Below are 8516 nucleotides of genomic sequence, written 5' to 3' on the forward strand. Positions count from 1 at the left end.
AATATGAATTGGGGAGACAATTATTTGGATTTGTAGATTTGAGCAAAGGTATCTGATTTACAGAGTGAATATTGAATTAGAAACTGTGATCTGGTGATCCCATGAGATGTTTGAACAGAGAGAGATGAGAAGCAGCCCTCTGCACCAGTGAAGAAGTGAGAAGACATCTCTGTTCTCTGAGATGAAGAATCCTTTGCCTTTGGAGGTGTTGATCTTTAAAAGGTAACACCCCAGTATGTCTAAGTCCACAGCCCATATGTAGTCACAGGAAAGGCTACATGATATGGGAGGTTTACAGCTGTAGAAGTTCCTGGGCGAGTTGTTTTTGCGAGAGTTAGAAGCCACAAGCAGACTTTCCCTTGTAGAAAGTTACCAGAACAAATCAAGAGAGACTTCTCTCTCTCAGAAGACTGAATGAAAGACTATTTTATAGGTGGTACTGACCTAGAGTTCTGAGTTTTGCCTCTACATTGTTTGTGGAAAAGTTAACACTTTGTGGTGGAAGGAAAAGTGTTTTGGAAGTTTCATTTTTTGATTCTTATTTTTCTTCTTTTTGTGTGTGTTAATAAATCTATTTGTTTATCTTTAAGTTTAGGCCTGCTTTGCTTCTCCTGATCCTATCTCACAGAGGGAAAAAGAGAGTAAACACTCAAACCACTACACTAAGTTCAGCAAACGTAAAACCACTACATGATTGGTGTTTCCGCCCAGTTACGAACTTAAAACTAGAACACCGACACAACCTGTTTGTGGAGTCACTGCATTCATTAAATACAAAGAAACTGAGAGAACATAAATTTTGCATTATCGTTTTACTCACATCTCCCAGACTAATTGTTTCTTTTGGTGGACTTCTGTGCTGGCTTGAAAGCTAAACCAGCGAGAGACTCCAAGTCAGAAAAACAATTTAATAGGAGAGGAAAAAAAAAAGTAAAATAAAATAAAACACATGCAATGGTACAAAAGATCACTGACAGAGTCAGAATATAACCTGATACCTTGTGGTGGTGGTAGCAGTCCAGATGAAGCGGTCTTGTTGAAGCAGTGTTCCTGCAGAAAGCTCTGGTAGCTCTTGTCCTCTGGGAATCCAGTGGGTAAGGCTGCCTGTGCTGTCCCAAATCCCAGATTATATCCAGGTGGGAATGCTTGGCTCCTCCCCCTGGGCAGAGCATCTCACAATGGGTTGATATCATTCTATGAGTCTTGCAAGGGGTCCTTGATTGCCCATTAAACAGAGATAACTCCTGGAGGGAGTTACCTATGAGTCATGTGGCAAGGCATTGATGGGCCATTAACAGAAGATAGTCTGGAGGAAGGGGGCAAGGGAAACACTGCCCAACCTAGTTTCAACAGCTCATGTAGATGGTGATGGAATACATACTTTGGGTACATCTTACATTGTAACCTAGGACAACTTCCAGTGCCCTGGGCAGACAGGTCCTTGGAGCCACTAATAACATTTTTTTCTCCTCTGTTCAGCCTGTAATTATCTTTCTCTCCCTTTTATCTCTTCTTCTCTGTAGCAATAAATTTGTTTCTTCAGTGGTACCTCAGGATGTCTGACCTACAAGAGAGATGCCCAAAAGGATGTGCTTCCACCAAAGCAGGAGACATCTCCAGCTGAATTGTAATGGGATGTTGTCAATTCAACAAGAAATCTGCTTTTTCTTGCGGGTCAGATGAAAACTTCCAGGCATGGGGAAGTTGGTGACAGAGGAAAGCAGGAGTGCTGCTGCCCAGGGAAGTCCTCTGTGGGCACTAGGTGCTCATGGGCTGGATGAAGTGAGAGGAGCTGGATCTTGCTTACAGAATTTCCCAGGATCACTCTTGCCGCAGGGTCTACATGGCCAAGGGTAGAGTGTGGTGATTATGGAAAATATTTTGATATTGTCACATTTCACTTCATGAACTGGACAGGGACACCTGGAGAACACTTCCCTGCTGGCAGGTTTTATCTCACTTTAACTGGGTCACTCTAGCACCAGCTCACCATCACCCCCAAGCCCCTTTCCCTCTCCTCCCTGGATCTCTATGTCAGTGCAGGAGCACCCTTGGCAGAGGCACCATTTCATCTCCACTCCTGGTTTGCTCCAGGTCGTTTCCGCACTCTTTAGGAACTCGCTGTTGTCGTCGAGATGGCCACAGCACTCAAGAGTGCTTCTTTAAAAACTTCAGAGGGCTCCAAGCATCAGTACCTTGTTATCTAAAAGTCTTTCATACCTTTTCTATGTTGCAGTCCCATGAGTAGCTCCACACAGCTCTGACTCTTTTTTCTCTTTCTACCCTCCTTCTGCAGTTCCAGCTTGCTCCTTCCTTTCCCTAGCATGGCTGCCTTACCCTGTCTGTCCCTCACATGACCTCCTGTCTCTTCCTTCTCACAGCACAACCAGCAGACTCCAACTAACTCCTCTACCAACTAATTCACTCTTTTATCACAGCCATAGCTGTGAGGGCAAGGCCGTTCCCATTCTTTGATAATTAACACAGCTGCAATGTATGGGGGGCAAGATTGCCTTTAGCACTATCTCTGTCTTCCCACAACTCGCCTCATTTCTGGGCTGCTTTTGATTACCCCAAGCTTTTTGGGGAATGATACAAGCTCCTGCTGAGGTGATTTCAGCCCAGAAATATCCTAGTGTTCTAGGGTGACTTTATGATGCTTGTATCCCCAATCGTCTGTTCTGTTTGTGCTGTATATTGTGTTCTGTACCTTTAAGACTAGTTTTGAGAGCAAAGCAGGGAAAGAAGTGTGCAGTTTGTTTTGAGAAAGCAGTGTTCACTCCTACACATTCTTTCTCTGGAGTGTGGTTCGTCTGAGGCACGGACAGCAGCAGGACAGAGATCTTTTTGCTTTTAGTTTCAGCTGGCTAGGGCAGAGAAGTTCCCTGGATTGTTTTTGGGTTTTTTTTCCTTTTTCTTGGGACTGTTTAAACCTGCTTTGGACTGAAAAACGCAGAAGAATACCAAGAGCTTGCACCTGGGGCCCACCAGGACCTGGACCCCTGGAGGAACTGATAAAAGACTGGGAGAGCCAAGCTAACCCATGGCAAGGACTTTCTGAAATTGCCATCTCACTTCAGAGCAATGAAAGGTTTTATTGTTTCATATTATTCATTCTTTGTGCTTGTGGGCAATTTTGTTTGTTAAATAAATAGGTTTTTTTCACTTTTCTCTGAGGAAGTTCTTTCCCAGACCAGTCCCCAGAGGGACCCTATTCAGGGGTTTTCTCTCAAATTTGCCCTAAACCAGGACACCTAGGAAGAGGTCACCTTCCTTTTCTGGATTCTGGACTACCTCAGGCTGCCAATTTTAGCAGTGCCAGAGCTGAGGGTTTGTTCTTTATCACCTTCCAACCCCTGGTGCTCCATAAACACCCTGGGCTTGACCTTAGAACATCCCAATTAATATCTCCTTGCATCTGTATTGCACAGAAAATAGATAAAATATCCCAAAACCCTAAAGTATGTTGATCTTAGAGAAATTAGTGAAGGCTAAGTAGCTCCTTTGTGTTTTTCTACCACCAGACAGATGTTAATCCTTAATGAATTATGTTTGCCTGAATCCAGGAGCACCATTTATCCCTTGTGACCTTTGCTGAGTTAAGTGTTATAAATAACTACTCTTAATATGCAGGCGGTGTCCAAGTGCTTTTTATACTGATTTGGGAACAATCACAAACTAATTCCCCACAAATAATTCCTCAGATATTTGAATAAAAAGAAGACTGCATTTGTATATCTGCCTAGAAGGAACTCATCTCCCTGAAAAATATTCTGGTTTGCAAACTGTGTTAGTTAATGGCTTTAGCACAGTCACTCACGCAAGAAATTATGCTAATCCATGTGTGAGATTTCATTTTCCTTCAAAAAGAATGGAAGCACAGTAAGACACAGAACAGCCCAAACGACTGCAGGGAGAGGCGCTACCCTGAGGAATGATTGCAGGATCTACTCAAATAAATCATGGTTTGTTAGGGAAAAATAGTAGGCAGGTTTAAATCAGATATAGCTATGGACAAGTATTCAATAAACAAATAGAATTCAGGATTTAATTAGAATATGCAGGTGTTGTGTTACATATGCAGGACTTACTGGGCTTGGCTACTGAAAAATAACCACTTGGAAATATCCAAGAGAGAATCACAGAATCCCAGAGTGGTTTGGGTTGGAAGGGACCTTGAAGCTCATCTCATTCCCATCCCACCCCCCCTGCCATGGGCAGGGACACCTTCCACTATCCCAGGCTGCTCCATGCCCTATCCAACCAAAATAGCTGAAATACAACTTAAAATGGCATAGACAATTTGGCCAATGCACCCCACATATCCTCACAACCAACACGGTGGAAAATAATGCAAAAAATCCTAGGATTTTGTGATTTCTGGGCTATTTAATTTTGGATTCAATGAGGAGGACATGGAGAAGCTAAGTGTGGCCCTGTCACAAGTCACCTGAGGTGACCTGCAGAGCTCAGATCCAGAGTTTGCTCCTCACCAAGTGAGACAAACCCAGTGCCAGCACCAAGCACTGAATATTTCAGCAGTGGGGATGTGATGCCTTGGCCAAAACCCTGAGTCCTTAATTGCCAGCTTTGACTGTTGTCTCTGTTTGAATAAGACCATCAAGCTGTGCTTTAAAGCAGCTTTTTAGTCAAAGGAAGATACAAATATTCTCATGTCTGCGAAGGATCCCATCAACTGAAAAAATCATGAGAAAGCTTCTCCTGAATGAAGCATGGGCTGGGTTGTGAATCTTTAATGTGCATTTCTTCATCTCCTTTCAACACTCAGCAAATTCACATTCTCTTTGACAGAGTAGACATTTTCATGAAGTATTTATAGCAGCCAAGCAAAATAACCCAATTTCCTTTTTAACAAAGGTTTTTGGGAGGCAGCTCCCAAATCCCAGTCTTCCTTACTTACACTATAAACAACAAAGAGATCAAATAATAAAATGGAACTGCAATTACACTGTTTTTTGCAGTGGAGAATACCTTCTTTTGTAAGAAGGTCTGGGTAGATTCTGGCTGTTCTGTACAGCTCAATTATTAATGAGTCAGGAGGAGAAGAGAGAACTGGGAAGAGCTGAGGGAGGAGGAAAGAGCAAACCTAGACACTCTTGTGTCATCAAAACACAGCCCATTTCCTGGGCACGTCCCCAGCGTGGGGAGAAGGGTTTATTCTCCAGGGAAAATGGGTTCATCAATTGATAAAATTCACTGCATGACACAACTGACAGACTTCTCTCAGAAAAACAGGGTGGACAAAGATTCTCCATCCTACGGGTGAGTTCCATTCACTTGGTGGAAAAAGTCCTGCTGGCTGGAGACCCTTGGAGGGCCACTCCTCAACCTTCCTTCTCCAGTGGCTCCATAGTGGCCGAGCCCTGGTGTTGTCCCTCCTGACACTACAAATATTCCAGACTTTGGATGGATTTTCTCTGTTTCCTACAGGCTTGTGACTCATGATCTGCTGCCATTAAAATGGCTGGGTTTACCCAGTGGCAGAAAGATGAGATTCTACAAATGTGAATCCTCTGCTCCAGCTTCTGCATTTTATAATTCACTTGATAATTCCCCATTTAAATTACTCCAATAAATGTGGCTTGCTGGTCAATTTAGCAAGATGAGTTTCTGGTGAGGTCAGTGCAAGACAAATAAGCAGGTTTCAGTAAAATGACTCATAACATTTAATAGAAATTATTAAAAAATCATAAATGAGTGTTGCTTCCCACTAATTGCCCATTTACAGCCGTTATTCCCATTGCTTCCTTCAGGAGTTTCACCAGTCGAACCTTTAAAAAATATACAAGGAGCTTAGAGATGTTTGTTATGATTGATTGGATGCAGATGTCTATAAAAAGTGGAAAATGGGAAAAGGAGAGCAATATCTGAGTTTTTCTGGCTTTTATGGGCAGCAGAAGACCCAGCTGCTGTTGTTCCTCTGCCTGAAGGCAAAGATTTCCATTACCAGTGAATCAGTCTCATGGGCAGGGAAAGAGATAAAAATTGGTCCTTTGTACAATGTTCAGCCAAGATAATTAATTGGTGATTGATTCAGGAGAAATCCAACTCATTTGAAGTCTACGGTGATAAAATCACGACAGATGGGTTGGAGCAGGGGAAACTCCAGCCTGGCAGGAATGAGCTCTGGGTGTGGGAGCAGCCAGCCTGCCCCAAGGCTTTCCCGAGTATTTCCAAAGCTGGGAATTTTCTGTTTAACTCTCAGGAGGGGCACTTCTGTCCCCATTTCAGCTCCATGTGGCTGCTCCCACCTTGGAGGGCTGAGGCTGCAGCCTTGTGCCTGTTTCCGCAGGGATGGGAATTTTTAAAGGATGTAAATGTCGGGGTCGGGTTACCGGAGCCGCGGGAGAAATGCCTCATGCTGTCATGGTCAGCAGATCTCACTTTATTAAGGTTGCTTTACATTTTTATACTTTTCATAATTAGCTCATACATATTGCAAAAGCCAAGCTCATCATTGGACATAACTAATTAACGCAAGCATTACTTAGCATCGACCTCAATAATTGCAAAACAGCTAAAGTCAGTACATCATATCTTTAGTTTTCCCATACTTGACTAATTTCACATCCGGCTTACATACTGTTCTTCACATAAGCCTTCCTTCAAGGATAGCATATCCTTGAGGCCTAAATTCTTACTAGTTTAATCATGTCATGTCCCTTTTCTGCGAGCCACTGCTCTGATAAGCTCTCAACACGTAAACTGTAATTACTCATAAACCACCTCCCTAAGCCACATCTTTCTTTCCATCTACACAATTTTCCCCACTCTGAAATATGATCCAGTTAGTGCTTTGCTGTCACGGGGCTGTCCTGCCCCTATCCTTATGGAAAAATTGGTGCTATCGACTCCTGGTTTTCCAGCCCAGCATCCCTGATTGCTGGATTACTGAAAGCATTACTGCTCTATAATCTCAGCCTCCTCCCTCTCCTTCCTCTTTTCCATGCAGCTCTGCTGATCCTCTAACTGGGAATTCCTTAAAATAGCCTCATCCTTCCCCAGAGCTCCTCTCCACGCTGTGGTTTTCCATCCAATCCTTCAGAGTAGTAGGGCAGGGCAGGGGCAGGTAAAGAGCCTCTTGCACACCTGTGACACACTTGGAAACTCTGACATACCCCCAGTCTGAGCATCCTCCACTCTGCTGACACTGATCCAGGGCAGAAATCCCTTTAATGACTGGTCCAAGCCACAAAGCACAGCTCAGACCATGCGGGCACACCTGGAATAAGGTGACAAAACATCCAAGCACGCAAGCTGCTGCATAGCTCTCCAAAAATGCCCTCTCCCTGCTCCTGAACAACCCCCCTGGAGCAGCCCTCCCCCTTTCTCTGCTCATTATCTCCACAGACTTCCCACCACCAGCAACACCCAGAATACAGCTCATTACAGCAGATAAAAACCCACCACAGCCTTATCAATACCACAATAAATAATACCAGAAATAAACTTTTTTTTTTTTTTTTTTTTTTTTTTTTTTTTAGCATTAGGCACTACCTCAAACATAACCTGAGCTCCTATGAGCAAAGGTCCTTCACCAAGTGAGGACAGGATACCCAGAGCTGGAGTACTTAGGGTGTTGCTCAACAGGTTTAGGTAACAAATGACCTGCCTGCTAATTAAAAGCTAATTATATCCTGAGAGAAGTTGCTACCAGGTTGTTATAAATAAAATGGACTAAATTAGATAAATCAAAATTTGGAATTTTTATTGTGAGACAGAATACCAGTCTCGGACAGCCACAATTAAAAGGACAGCGTCGAGCCCGGGGTCGCCGCTGGGTGAACAATGGTAACACACTCTGTCAGTTTGTTACCCCCCAAGTTCACATTTTTGGTTTGCAGCAGTCTTTTTATACACTGGATCGCGGAGAGAGGCTCGGGATGTCGACGGTCCTCCCTCCGAGGCATCTTCATTAAACATGCAGGTTTCAGTTCTAAGAGTCTGAATGGATCAGCAGAGGAGGACAATGCTGTTAATAGTTGGGTCCAGGTGTGGTGTGGAGATGTTAATTCCAGACGGAGACTATCTAGATACAGATCTGATACAATCATCGGGTCCTCCGGGCTATCATCCCCGTTTTCTGTTGCCTTTTGTTTCTTTTCAACGATTCCTGGCAGTGACAGTTTTCTGTCCTCCTTTCTGGTAATTCCAATTGTTATAGATGAGAAGACCAAATTCGATAAATCAAAATTTGGAATTTTATTGAGAGACAAAATAACAGTCTCGGACAGCCACAATTAAAAGGACAGCGTCGAGCCCGGGGTCGGCGCCGGGTGAACAATGATAACACACTCTGCCAGTCTGTTATCCCCAAGTTCACATTTCTGGTTTGTAGCAGTCTCTTTTTATACACTGGATTGCGGAGAGAGGCTCGAGATGTCGAAAGTCCTCTCTCCGAGGCAGCTTCATTAAACATGCAGGTTTCAGTTCTAAGAGTCTGAATGGATCAGCGGAGGAGGACAATGCAGTTAATGGTCGGTTCCAGGTGTGGT

At 43.7% G+C, this 8516-nt stretch overlaps 1 long non-coding RNA gene across 1 annotated transcript; it reads left to right on the forward strand.

The window, feature by feature from the left end:
- The first annotated feature begins 66 nt into the window (after nt 1-66).
- LOC131378737 (uncharacterized) lies at nt 67-3169 on the forward strand. Its single transcript, XR_009208585.1, has 2 exons — nt 67-222; nt 1524-3169. It is a non-coding gene; the product is annotated as an uncharacterized LOC131378737 (long non-coding RNA).
- The last annotated feature ends 5347 nt before the right edge of the window (nt 3170-8516 follow it).

The sequence above is a fragment of the Hirundo rustica genome, chromosome W (assembly GCF_015227805.2).
Source record: "Hirundo rustica isolate bHirRus1 chromosome W, bHirRus1.pri.v3, whole genome shotgun sequence".
NCBI classification, from domain to species: Eukaryota; Metazoa; Chordata; class Aves; order Passeriformes; family Hirundinidae; genus Hirundo; species Hirundo rustica.